At 42.3% G+C, this 14,974-nt stretch overlaps 1 protein-coding gene across 6 annotated transcripts in view; it reads right to left on the bottom strand.

Moving 5' to 3' along the window:
* ZBTB20 (zinc finger and BTB domain containing 20) overlaps window positions 1–14,974 on the bottom strand; it is a 2,236,857-nt gene that overhangs the window by 543,181 nt on the left and 1,678,702 nt on the right. For all 6 annotated transcript variants that reach the window (XM_086935527.1, XM_086935525.1, XM_086935524.1 and 3 more), the window contains one exon: window positions 3,980–4,133. The gene's annotated coding sequence lies outside the window, so the exon portion shown is untranslated. The remainder of the gene's footprint in view (window positions 1–3,979; window positions 4,134–14,974) is intronic.

The raw sequence follows: 14,974 nt of genomic DNA on the forward strand, positions 1-14,974 counted from the left end.
TCGGGTGCCTTCGCCCTCTCCCAGGTCGTGACAGCTCGGAGCTTGGTCGCCCCGCTGTAGAGAGTCCCGCTCATTCCTGAGCCGCTCTCCGCTTCAGTGCCGGGCTGCCTGCTCTCCTGTCACCTCGCCGCTTACGGAGCGAGCTTCGCACCTCTCATCTTCTCCAGCCGGAATCTGCACGGAGAGCATCTCATAGCCTCGGACGGTCCGTACGTCGTGACATACCCGACTGTCTCGCTTTGCGCTCCTGCATACCAAGGCTCGTGCCGCACCTCAAGAAAGGCCTCCCCGTACCGTGGTACCTGAAGCCTGGTGTTGCACCCGTCTGCCCGAGAACTCGACGCCCCTCACAGATCCACGAGTCAGACCCTGCGTGCTAAGAAGTAGCACGGCCCGCAGGCCTGAACGACGGCTCGCCCCGTGAGCTGTACCGATCCCGGATCGCCGTAACCCTCCACAGTCTAGCTCCTTCACCTCGCTCCTCGATGAGGATTGAGCCGGAGAGATCCTCTGGAGAACCGTCTGTCTCGTTCGGGGTCCGCCCTCACAAGTAGCCGTACCTGAAACGCCTGGGACTTCCACCAGCAAGGTACACTTGAACTCCGTCTCGAGTTCATATCGGATCCAGGGTCCGCAACCTTCTTATTTCCCTGTCATCGTACCTTGCTAAACAACGAACACTGAAAGACTAAGTTTGCCTATTGTAATCTGGTGACCTCAATTTACTAAACGTTATCCTGGTGTTGTGATAATCCTGCTTGAATCTATCTTTTATATAAAGTATACATATTTTTGATACAACTATACGACTGGTGTTCATTTGTGGTGGGTCAGTGGGTTTACTGTGTGTGATCATGAATGCTTAACTTACTATCGCCCTGAGGATTAGCCTTGTCTGCTCGCGCCACACTACCTAGAGGGTGAGCAGGGGTTATTCAAAGGAGTAGTTCCCTTGCCCTGACGTAGAGCTGAGGGTTCTTGCTTGTCACAAGTGCGTACCTGTGCCAACCAGAGACCTCCGGTTCTAACACCCATTATTCCGCAACTTTCTTTCCGCATACCATCACTCCGCATACTTTCATTACAAAAGTACCATGACTCCACAATGCCATTATAACGCATGGCATTACATTTTATATGCTTTTACCACGCATACATTTACAACGAAATTCGTTGTAAATGCATGAATGGTAAAAGCATGTTTTTAAAAAAATGTTTGGATTAGGTAAGTATGGGTATAGGGGTTTATGTTTTGGGGTACTGAGGTATATGTTTTGGGGTGTTTGGGTATTTTAAGGGTTCAGATATAGTTGTGGGTTATGGGGTACAGGGGTAGTTTTATGGTTTAGGGATAGGTATGGGTTTTGGGGTACAGGGGTATTTTTAGGGTTCAGGACTAGGTTGGGGTATAGGGGTATTTTTAGGGTTCAGGGGTGGGTTTGGGTTTTGGGGTACAGGCGTATTTTAAGGGTTCAGGGCTAGGTTTGGGTTTTGGGGTACAGGGGTATTTTAGGGTTCAGGGGTAGGTTTGGGTTTTGGGGTACAGGGTTATTTTTATGGTTCAGGGCTAGGTTTTGGGGTACAGGGGTATATTTAGGGTTCAAGGGTAGGTTTGGGTTTTGGGGGGACAGGGGTATTTTAAGGGTTCAGGGCTAGGTTTGGGTTTTGGGGTACAGGGGTATTTTAGGATTCAGGGGTAGGTTTAGGTTTTGGGGTACAGGGGTATTTTTAGGGTTCAGGGCTAGGTTTGGGTTTTGGGGTACAGGGGTATTTTTAGGGTTCAAGGGTAGGCTTGGGTTTTAAGGTACAGGGGTATTTATAGGGTTCAGGGCTAGGTTTGAGTTTTGGGGTACAGGGGTATTTTTGGGGTTTAGGGATAGGTTTGGGTTTTGGGGTACAGGGTATATTTATAGTGTTAAGATGGGCTAGTGTTTAAGGGTGTTGGGGTATTTTAAGGAGTAAGGGATGGTTATGGGGTGCAGGGGTATTTAAATGGAGCAGGGTGGACACCCAGAGCTGGAATGTATAGAACCTGGGAAGAAAAAACAATGAAATATTGGGCACAACACTCGCTTTTTTTTTGTAATCCCGCGCCCCGCAGACGCCCACGCCCCCATCACACGCCCACTGCACACGATATGAGACATGGCTTGAAGGGAGGAACGTACCAAACGCCCCCAGCGTTTGTCACGCCCCCAGCACAAGCCCACAGCACAACGCAGACACGCCCACAAGGGACTACTTTGCTGGCACGGTTCTTTCACCTTTTAAATGTATATGGTGGGCGTCTGCATAGCCTATGTCCTTCTGCTGCAACTGCCCTTTCCAATGCTGTATTGGGTGTTGTGATTGGTGCTGTGATTCCTGAGATTACCCGCCTCAAAGGTTTGGACTCTCTCTTAATTATATTAGTATAGATATAGATATAGATGTGATAGTTTGTATTGCACAGTTTTATTTAACTATGCAAATAAACTACTTGACTTGAGCCCAATCAGAGTATGTAACTGGTTCCGCTAGTTCACTTTCCCAGGCTCTATATGCTGCATAAGGTTGCTTCAACCGTTTTCCCCGAGAGCTCTATATAACAGTGTGATCAGTTGCCGTCCCCACCAAACATCTCTGAGGACTGTGCGCAACACTTTCCAGGTTGGCGTAAAGCAAATAAGGACCAAGACCGATTCTGAAAGTGTCCTGAGTGTCTTGGAAAGTGATAACAGTCTTGCCCGGATAGAGATTACCCGCCATCTGACAACCCCCAACCTCCATTGTTCCATTGACATGTTGATATCTATGGTTCAAAGGGCACAGGATACCATAATCGCAGATCCCTTTAAAATGGGGTTCTATGTAGTACTTTCTTAACCAACTTCTCGCAAATCACTGCCTTTGTTGTGACTAAATATGAAACTGGGCATACCGATCTACTCCCACGCATCAATAATTGTAGTAAGGTGTCCTCCTAAATCATGTTCCAAAGCAGCCTCTTCTCTCAATTATCCGGTTCAACAAAACACCTTGCAGCATGCAGCAAATGCACTGTATTAAAGTAAAATGTTATGTGATTTTCAGGGGGGTACCATAGAAAAAAGGAAAGTACAACATGAAACGGCTGTCAGAAAGTGCCATCATAATCCCGACAGCGGTAACACCATCTGTTGGGCATTATGAGGCCCTTACAACTGGCAAGTGGGCTCCTTGAGCCGGTCAGAACCAAGTCGGATTTCCTGGCTTGCTCTGACCGCCGTCATTGAAACACTTGGAAATTATGGAATCCATGCTGAAGACCAAGGAGATTAGGATCGCAGACTACAGTATGCCTTAGCACAAAGGTTGTGTATGCATACTCAAACAGAACTGTCACATAAACATACAACTATCTAGTAACTAATGTAAGTCTCCTCCATGCAAGGTTCTCTTAGAGAAGCTAATGTACAGGGGCATATTATATATTGATGTGCAGATATCTGAACCACAACACAAGGATGTTTTGACATTGGATAGACGATGTGTACAAGTGGGAAAGATACACTGTTATGACAAGTTCACATATACAGCTACCACTAAGGTACTGAAGACAAACCACCTCTTATTGTCGAGCATATTTTTCTAATTTGAATATGCGGGATGCAGTCTGAAGAATGTGCCCTACATCTGGGACATGACCACCTCTTCCTCTTTTATAATTTCTACCAAGTGACTCTATGTAGCCTGGCACGTTTTGGGGATTTGCAAAGCCCCTAAAAGAAAAAGACTACGGCCAATGCTCAGACTACTTATGAAGCTTAAACATTATGTGCGCTGAACAACATCTATGTATAGTTTCCAAAAAAATATGAACTCGAAATTCATCTCTCCTTTTACAGTAGAATATTCCAAAGCAAAATATTTCATTTAGAAACAACAGTACCTACCAGTTTTATTGAAACAGGTGTACACCGAGAGGTTTCTAAGTAACAACGTCTGAAACTTTTCTTACCTATCAATGAAGAGTATGAGGAGCACAGATAAAACAGGAAGGCACTTTCAGCAGCAGTGATTTCCAGTGTTCAGTTTTCTTTCCCTCCCCTGCTCGTGTTTTCTCTTCTTCTAGAAGCATTAATCCTTAGTCTCTGATTGTTTCTTGAACAACCCTAGAAGTGGATACAAGACAAGTTGAGCATTAAATCATCAAAGATAAGGCTTTTTCAATATTTTCTTTAAGAGTAAAGCTAATAGGGACCTCACTTTCCCGTCGTCAAATAACCGGAAGCCAAATACAAAAGTAGTCATTGGTAGAAACATGTTAACAAAAAAAATACTCTTGGTTTTGGTCTTCTTACATGTAGAGTGGAAGTGGGGCGTTTATACATAGTCAGTGCTTTTGATAGGGGTAAGTAAGGAGTTCCAGACCTGGAGAACAGTCATAAAAGGGGACAAAGTTGCAAGGTTTGTTTGTTCCTCAGGTATATATGTCCGTAGTATTATTTTTTCATATTAACTAGCAAGGATGATGTGTTAAGCATTTTATGAAGAGTCTAGAGCACTCAGCAAACGAACAGATATTCACATTTGACCTGACTCAGGGAAGTGCCCCTTTACGTTCTGAATGCCATACTGAATTTAGTTGCTTGTGTTAGTGAAACCCACACTAACTTGGTAATATCATACTTCAAGGACACCTGTAGGTAGTACCTATGCATTTTTTCTTCTCAAATAACCGCTTTTCCACAAATAAAAGAACAACATTAATATTAAGTTCAGATATTCGGTAAAAAAACAAATAAATATAACCTGTAGTCGATAGTACTACTATTCTCCAGTGCATAAAGGATATACACACATGCTCCGACAAGGCACTGACAAATAAAGCTTTTTTTAATCTGAGTTTCTGCAGAACCCATTCTGCCTGTAATCAGCACATGTGTATTTTGAGAAACCTGTCTTAATGTTGACAACATTCAGGTGAAATTGCTCCAAAATGTTACATGCCATTGACCTTGCTATAATACGCTCAGGAAAGGGAGGAGGATGTCTGATTTGTCCATAATATAAATCAACAATTTAATGAATCAAATATTCATTTTTAACAATTTAATTTCTGTGTAATGATGTAGTATTCATCTAAGCCAATCGGCATTCTTCAACAGAATGTCCATTGTGGCACAATACCCATGGCTTTACAATAAGTGTTACAAAATGATGATTATATAATGTTGGTTTCTCTACGTCGTATGTACAACACTTGTAATAGGATTAACAATGTGCTACTACCTTAAAAATAAGGATCATGACTTATGAATCTTTCAATAGTAGGGATGACCAATTCAATGGCAGGAATTTTAAAACCGGTGATTACCACTTGAACCTATGGTGTTCCTTCCATCCTTTACTCACAAGGTTTTTCATATGTTGATACTTTGTACTGCCCTTAAAAAATGCCCCAAAACATACCCAATTACAGATATTATGGGTATCCTGGAGGGCTTGCCAGTCCTCCATCAGTCAGTGGTCACTGATATAGTCAAACACAGGAATGCACACATGTTTTGGTGGTCATGTGTTCCCCTGGATTAAACCCAACCCCCAAAATCATACTCACTTTGTTTATACGGGTGCATCCACATTTGACTCCTTCTTTGTGAAGTGGAGGGGCACAGGGTTCTATCCTACATCTATAGTTTTAATAACTAGATCTCATTTCTGGCAGCACTATGTCCATTCATCAGTACATTGCTGACGCACAGCTCAGATGGCCTTGTTATAATTATCCTCTGCAGTGAAACCAAGCTATCAAACATGGATGTCCCTTGAGGTTCTGAACCATAACCCTATGAAAAGAGAGTTTCAGTTGTTCAAAACCTCTATTTCTTCTACCCCATTTAGTCCTGGCTTACTCCAATCTTGAAATCTCACTACTTTTGGCTATTTACTATTTATAGTAAAATTACTAACAATTGTAGATTAACAGGTTTACCCACCCCCAAACTAATTTGGGAGCTTTTCAATTGGAGCCTAATTTGTGTAGTGATACTACCAGCGGCTTTTATACGTAGGCAGAGGTCTCTGCCTCCGGAGCAAAGATCTCCATATGGTAAGGAAAAAAGCGAAAAAATTTACAAATGTTAAACATATTTTGTATGCTAAATCCTATCGTAAATTCATTTTATATATTTATTTTATATGTAGAACAAAATTTATAAAAAGGATACAGCACTATTAACTTCATTTTGAAATAAATATTGCATTACTTAAAATGTTTTTAAATAAATAAAAATTATTATTTAAAGATTTACTTTAAAATATCCCATCCTAATTAAAATTTCAATATTATGCTTTACAATTTCTAAATGTTATGTACAGAATTAATTTAAGTTTATTTATTGTTTTTAAAACATGAGTTACATTTATTTTTACATAATAACTATTATTAAAATTATTTATAATAAACTTTATATATATATATATATATATATATATATATATATATATATATATATATATATATATATATATATATATATATATATATATATGCAGTATGTAGTCTACCGAACACAACCAATCTTGCCGTGCAGAAGGAAAAAGCGAGACCCAAAATCTTGGTGATGTTATTTTATTGCCCAACACCAGTCAGCCATGACGCGTTTCGGCTCTGAAAAGCCTTGATCACATGACACAGTCATGGGGGCTGGCCACCCATTTTTAAAGTGCTAGAGTGCCCATTGCGTAATAAACATAGTAAACATACTATCAAACTTTCTGCATAAACGCATAAAACATACTGTGCAAAAATGGCAAACCTGGATTATTAAAAGTACTAGCAGCCCGTCCCGACGTTGTCCTGGAGCAATTAGGCTTCAGGGCCCCCGCCCGCCCGACATTGTCCGTGGGTCCTCCGGAGCCTTCCTCTATATATTGCAGTATTATACCTCTATGTTTACTTTGTACGCTTTTGTAGCAGCCCGTCTCAACGTTGTCCGGGAGCAATTAGGCTTCCGGGCCCACGCCCGCCCCGACGTTGTCCGTGGGTCCCCCAGAGCCTTCCTCCATATATTGCAGTATTATACCTCTATGTTTACTTTGTACGCTTTTGTAACCTGCACACGTAATTTTTTCCTCCTGTAATGCACCGTTTGGCTCACTTTTTTAATGCTCCGTTTGCTTCCTTTTGCTACCTGCACACGTCACTTTTTCCTCCTATACCTCTATATTTACTTTCTACGCTTTTGTAACCTGCACACGTAACTTTTTCCTCCTGTAATGCACCTTTTGGCTCACTTTTGTAATGCTCTGTTTGCTTCCTCTTGCTCACGATGTACGCTTTTGTAACCTGCACACGTACCTTTTCCTCCAGTAATGCACCGTTTGGCTCACTTTTGTAATGCTCAGTTTGCTTCCTCTTGCTCACGATTTTCATTTTTGCTTCATTTTTCCGCTGCTCACCGCTCCTAAATAAATAAATAACCTACCTCATCCGCCGCTCACTGCTCCTCCCTCCTGTCCGCCGCTCCTCACCGCCTGTCCGCCGCTCCTCACCACCTGTCCTCTGCTCCTCACCGCTCCTCCCCGCGCCATGTCCGCCGGTCCTCCTCGCGCTCCTGGACGTCGCCCTCCCCGCGCTCTTCACGTCGGGCATGCACGTCTCGGCCGGTGCTTCTTCCAAGGGACTACTTTTTTTCGGTACATTTTTTAAATAACGTATATTTATTAAGTTTATATAGCCTATGTCCATCTGCACACCCTGACGATTACAACGATGTATCGGGTGTGTGGATTGGCGCTGTGGTTCCCGAGTTTACCCGCCTCAAAGGTTCAAAGTTCTTCCTTTATAATAGTAGTATAGATTTATGACTGTAAAATACATTTAAAACTCTCCTTTAATTTATTTTAATTTAATTGCGGGTTTATATAGCACTAGGATCGACTCCCGGAGGAGTATCTCCGCGCTTCGACCGCAGGGGAACCCGTCCTGGCTCACCCTGAGAGATGGTCCCTAATGGGTATCTCTAAGGTGCGACCAAGCATCCCGGCGGTCTGGGGGGGCCGTTGTGAAGATGAGGCAAGCTAATGCCCAGAGTTACCGAGTGTGGTCCCTGACTGGAGTAGGCACCAAGGCGAGAATTATTGAGCCCGCTGACCCTGGTCCACGACCCTGCCGCGTCGCGAATCGAATCCTGGTCCCGGGCCGTCCTCTGCTTACGGGTCTGCCGCCTCTAACCAGTGAGCCACACCACTCCACTTAAGCCAAGTTCAGAGTAAAAGATGTCGCACAGTCGAGACTAATAGACAATAAGATACAGACCAATCATGATAAAACATAAATAATATGAATGTTTTAAAACACATAAATATTACCAATCTGTACCGCTGTCTAAAAAAAAAAAATATATATATATATATATATATTATATTATGTAAAGGAGTCACAGTATCACTTAATGCAACTGAACCCGCTGTATAATAGATTCTTAATACAGGGGTTAATATGTGCAAAGCAAGCAACTTCACATTCACCATGGTTACATCCTGTGAACACACAATTGAGCCCATGTGGGCTACTCCTGTCGATTGTGCAAACTCTGCTGTATGTGCAAATGTACGCAATAGTAAAATCACTGTGCTACCAAAGTGTGTAAAAAGAAGTGTGCATAAGTGTTAAAAAATAGACAAAATGTCTCATGTTTCAAAAAAAGGTTTCATAAAACCACATGTGAAGGTTAAGGGTAGTTTTGGCAAAGCTTCAAATACAAAGGCATTATTAGATACTAAAATTGATGAACAATGGAAACTCATTACAGGTAAGTATAGCAGTCCTCACTGTTGTTAAGCCCGTTAGGCATCTTGATATCAAGCATGATGATATATCTGGTTTCTAGTTTGCGTAATAGTGTTTCTCTATCACCACCCCTTCTCTGGGGTGGCACACAATCAATTACAAAATAGATTAACCCAGCGGGATTTTTCCCGTGATATGTCTCAAAAAGTATCCCATCCTAATTAAAATTTTAATATTATGCTTTACAATTTCTAAATGTTATGTACAGAATTAATTTAAGTTTATTTATTGTTTTTAAAACATGAGTTACATTTATTTTTACATAACTATTATTAAAATTATTTATAATAAACTTTATATATATATATATATATATATATATATATATATATATAAATAAATAATACAGTATAACAAATTTGAATAACTTTTAATTTAGACAAAACAAATGTAACTCATTTTTAAAAATCAATAATTACATTAATTTAAATAAAATCTTGACCTAACTTTTAGTAATTTTATTGCAAGATGAATTTAAACATTTTATTTTAGGTTTCAAATACATCTCCGCTTATAAAAGATAGGGGAGGAGTAGGCGGAGACCTCTTCACATAGGTTTGTGAATAGCATTTTGCAGTACATGAGAAGTAATATTGTATGACTATTAAACTACTATAAAATGAAGTTTGAGAATGGGCCCGAATCGTCATGAAATTTGCCTTTTCTTGCAAAAACCATTGGGTGAGCATTACTGTGTGTCTCTGTGTATATCTATACTAATATAATAAAGAGAGAGCCCAAACCTCTGAGGCAGGTAATCTCAGGAACCACAGCACCAATCACAACACCCAATACAGCGTTGGAAAGGGCAGTTGCAGCAGAAGGACATAGGCTATGCAGACGCCCACCATATACATTTAAAAGGTAAAAGAACCGTTCCAGCAAAGTAGTCCCTTGTGGGCGTGTCTGCGTTGTGCTGTGGGCTTGTGCTGGGGGCGTGACAAACGCTGGGGGCGTGTGGTACGTTCCTCCCTTCATGACATGTCTCATATCGTGTGCTGTGGGCGTGTGATGGGGCGTGGGCGTGTGCGGGCGCGGGATTCCGAAAAAAAAAGCGAGCATTGTGCCCAATATTTCATTGTTTTTTCTTCCCAGGTTCTGTACATTCCAGCTCCGGGTGTCCACCCTGCTCCCTTTAAATACCCCTGCACCCCATAATCATAACCCATCCTTACTCCTTAAAATACCCCAACACCCTTAAACACTAACCCATCTTAACCCTATAAATATACCCTGTACCCCAAAACCCAAACCTATCCCTAAACCCTAAAAATACCCCTGTACCCCAAAACCCAAACCTAGCCCTGAACCCTATAAATACCCCTGTACCTCAAAATCCAAACCTACCCCTGAACCCTAAAAATACCCCTGTACCCCAAAACCCAAACCTAGCCCTGAACCCTAAAAATACCCCTGTACCCCAAAACCCAAACCTACCCCTGAACCCTAAAATACCCCTGTACCCCAAAACCAGCCCTGAACCCTTAAAATACCTCTGTACCCCAAAACCCAAACCTACCCCTGAACCCTAAAAATACCCATTTACCCCAAAACCCAAACCTAGCCCTTAACCATAAAAATAACCCTGTACCCCAAAACCCAAACCTACCCCTGAACCCTAAAATACCCCTGTACCCCAAAACCCAAACCTAGCCCTGAACCCTAAAAATACCCCTGTACCCCAAAACCCAAACCTAGCCCTGAACCCTTAAAATACCCCTGTACTCCAAAACCCAAACCTATCCCTGAACCCTAAAAATACCCTTGTACCCCAAAACCCATACCTATCCCTAAACCCTAAAACTACCCCTGTACCCCATAACCCAAAACTATATCTGAACCATTAAAATACCTAAACACCCCAAAACATCAGATCCCTTGATTCTTTGTGTCATTGTTGTTGCTATTTGCAACTCTTCCAAGGTTCCTTCCTTTCATAGTTCTTCCAACACCTCTGAAGTAGTTAAATTGTTTACTGCCAGCAAGTCTGTATCTTTGTCGTGGACTTTCAGAAGTCTGGCCTCCTGTATTGTTGGTTATAGTTTGAAATATTTATACAATTTGAGTTTGCAAACTAGCTTGAACAAATTAATTCTGGTTTGTGTGTACTCTAAGCGGTTTTGTGGGCAGAATGTTATTCCCAATTTCAATACTGAATCTTCTGCGGGGGTTAGAATTTTAGGAGTAAAATTCACTATGGTCAGTTGGTCTGTTTCATCTACCATCTGCCTCACCTCTTGCTCCGAGTCACTTGAGGTGTTTGATTGTTTCTTGCCCTTCCCCTTCCAGCCGACCCTTCTGGTTTGGCTTCTCCTTCCGGGGGTTTGCTCTCCCCCCCTTTGCCATGACTGGCGAATTATGTTGAACTCCTCCTGAAAAGGAGTCTTCCGCTGTCCCCCAGAGGGATCTGCAGCGTCGTCCTTAGAGTGTTCATTTTCAGTCATATCTGACTCTGAGGTCTCAACTCGGGCTGATGTCGCCGTGGGCATGGTCTTCTTCTTTTGCACTTCCTTTCTCAATTGCTCAAACTTCTTCGCAAACGTCAACACCCTCCCCATGGCGTAGTCCTTCTTGTCTCGCTCAAACTTTTCTTGTTTCGTTGTTTTATCTTGATTTCATATTGGGAGAGTCTCTTTTTCATAGCTGTCCTCAACAGGTCTTGCTGATTCTTGTCTGCAGCCTTCATTAATTCCTCTTCCAAGTTTTCAATCTCCTTCAGAGCTTTATCTCTATCGCTCCATGCAAATTTGAATGGTATATTCAGTGTCCCCTTACAGAATAGTGCCGTATGCACTGCCCATTCTTCTAGGAGGAGTGGATCTGGGTTCTCATATGATGGTACCGTGTACACACGTAATCCTCTAGGAACCCTTTCCACCTCAATGTAATTTTGTAATGAATTGGCCTCCCACCACTTCTGAACTTCTCTTTCATATAGCCTTTCCAATTTCATATACTATGCTTGCAGAGTGTTAGGGATATCTCGTGTTTCTATTGCCCTTGACTTCAAGACATCCAATGTTCTCTTTTTAAAAATATCTGCTGGTTCCTCTGTTGTATAACATTTTAGGACCCTATTGTAATTTTCCAGATTCATGCCCTTATATAGTTATAAATCATCATATCCTTATATAGGTATAAGAATCATAACCATATTTAGACATAGCTCATGCAGTCCAAATCCGGCAAGGCTGCTTCCAATAGTTCTGAAAATCTACAACGATTTCTTGCAAAACTTGGCTTCAGCAGCTAGGGACTTCCCCTTGCTCGAAAACTGACTTGTCCAAGAACTCATGGAGTTTTCAAAGAACTGAGACTCTTATGTCCACCTTTACGTCAAACTCGGTACCATCAAGGTATAAATATGCCCACACTTGCCATAGCAAGCACACGGTGGTTTGGAGCAATTCGACTATCTACTTGCCCGACGCGCCCTGCTACAGCAAGTGCCAAAAGAAGCCGACCCTCCAGCAGGCGCACTGAGAGAGACTCTGTCTTGTCTCCTGCTGAGAAATCCAGCTCCAGTGTTTCCAAGCTACTCTTGCGAGTTGTTGGGAAATCGAGACCTGAGCCTGACCTTCTTCATTCCAAATCAAGGTACAGAGCTGATTAGACCCTAAGAGAAATCTTGGACAGATTATTGGCAAAAGAATAATACATTTATGCTACACCTCACTTACTTCTTCCCTCATACTAAGCTTAGGTTAGGTACATCGGGGTAGGCGTATTTTAGAAGCACCAGTTGAGTACTTTTAGCCTCTGTTATTTATGTATGTATTTAGCTATGGTTTAGGAACCATACAATGCTCTTGCAGTATTATTTTATTCTACTCTTTTTACTGTATGCATTATATTTTGCAATCAGTCTTACGATTGTAGCAGTTCATTTCTTATGCTTGAGAAAGCAGACTGTTCAATTAATCCATCTATCTATTTCTCTGCACCTCTGGTGAAACAAAGCATGCACGATTGACTGAGTGAAATATCTATCTATTGTTTCCACAACTCTAGTGACCTCTGAGCTAGCTGGCACTCACAATTAAGTCTAATATATTCAATAGAGACCTAGTTGACCTCAGTCCTACGTCAAATCTATAGGATATATTATTCCAATGCGCAGAACCTATTGAGAATATAGGAACTACACTAAATGGCGCTCAACGTTTGGTAAGGCACTAATTTAACGCTAGATACTAGAGTAACTCAGTCGTGCTTTTCACAGAGACTCCTTTTTCCCGTAAAATACTCCAATAGACGTCTGGAGGGGGTTGAAGGATAAAATATCCACCATAAACTGAGTAGGATGAAAAATCCTATGTATTAGTTATGGTTTTGTTCAAAGTTGAAGGATACAGTGATCCAAAATATTGTGCACCTTATCTTTATTTCCTTGAAACTTGCTCTGCAAAACTTCTTAACAAAATGTCAGACGATGACAATCCTGGAGGCAGTAAATACAAACCAACCAGGTTTTGACACCACAGGATTTAATGAAGACGATGATGCTATAATCATCCTGGAAAATGTAAGGAAAGCCATAGCTATAAAGCTTATAGAAAATGGCCTATCACCAAGAGGTGTTAGGGTAATATTTTTCATAGACAGTGGCGGTTTTACCATGGGGGCGTTTGGGCGCCGCCCCCCCCTGCTTTCTCGCCGTGTGAGAAGAAGGCAGAAACAAATGGTAGTTATTTATTTATAACTACCATTTGTTTCTGCCTGCCCTTCTCGCACACCGAGAAAGCAGTCAGCAAAACTTCCTGTTTACTCGAGCCTCAGGGCAGGGGGGAGTGGCTTGGGGGAGTGGCTTGCCCACTGTTATTAATACTGACTGTTTGGACAGCCTGAGAGGCTGTCCAAACAGACAGTATTAGCAACAGTGGGCAAGCCGCTCCCCCAAGCCTCCTCCCACTCTCCGTTCTGCAAGATGCAGACTAAGAGAAATGACGTGCTTAGGGCAGCCGGCCGAACCAATCAGCGCCGGCTGCCATGGAGGGGAGGGAGGCTGCCTGCAGCCTTCAGTGATGACTTTGACAAGGCATTCGAAATCCAGGATGGCGGGAGTCTGCAGGCTCGGGACAGGACTCGAGTCGGGAGTCAGAGCGAGAAGCCATTAAGGTACGTTTTTTTACATTTATTTTATTATTCTGAGTCAGAGTCTGTTTATGTTATTAACGGGGCCGTTGTGATGGTTTTATTTTTGTGACATTCAACAGCAAGGGAAACTGTTTCCTCTGCCATTCACAAGCTAATTGGCCTGGAAGTCTGTTGTAGTTTGGGGGTAACGCTGGTGCAGTACCATCTGTTTTTTTCATGTAGGCCCTTCAAACGAGGTCTGTGTTTACTGTGCTGTCGGGCAAATTGAAATACATGTACAGCATCTGTGATATGACACCGAACTATTCCCTTGAACTAACGCTGCAGACCTGCCAGACTCTATACTACAAACAGCCGTCCATTATGCGTGTCACGCGGCATTTACATCGTCATTACGGATCATTTCAGAAGGGAAATTGAGATCTTAGGCTGATCATAACTATTTCAAAACCGATTCATATCTACCAAGAGGGCATACGTCAACAGTAGAGCTGGAAAGGGCATGCGTGGCTCGTATTGGTAACTAGTCAAGTTTGTATAGGGCTATGCAGGACCAGCTAACAAGAGGAGTGAACACAGAATCTTGGCCTTCTAAGTTCAGTGGCAGAGACATGAAACAGGCACTTGGAATGCATATTTGGCTGATTTGCGTGAGGTTACGGGGTGGGAATGAAGAACCTTAATTGTCCAATTAGAAGCAGCGTCCCTTATGCAACACTTGCACCAACACTTGAGCACCCTGACTCGAAATCACGTTTGCCCCTCTTTCATGTTTGCAGTTTGTTTTTATTTTATCGTCTTCGTCTTTTTCATGTGTGAGTGTGTGGGAAGTCTGCAGGACTGTTATCTCGTGTGGTGCATATTATGAAATCACCGGCCAACTTCTCTAACATTCTAATAGCCTCTAGTCTTTGTTCCTGTATGGACTTTTCTCCACCGTCAATTTTACGCCCCGCCTATTTCAAATGTCACCAGCCGCGACTGGTCATAGAGGCACATGAATATCGGCAGACAGAGGTATTCTATTCATGGATTATCTTTCCACAAGGAAATCCAACA

Source organism: Lissotriton vulgaris, chromosome 8, assembly GCF_964263255.1.
Source record: "Lissotriton vulgaris chromosome 8, aLisVul1.2, whole genome shotgun sequence".
Classification (NCBI taxonomy): Eukaryota; Metazoa; Chordata; class Amphibia; order Caudata; family Salamandridae; genus Lissotriton; species Lissotriton vulgaris.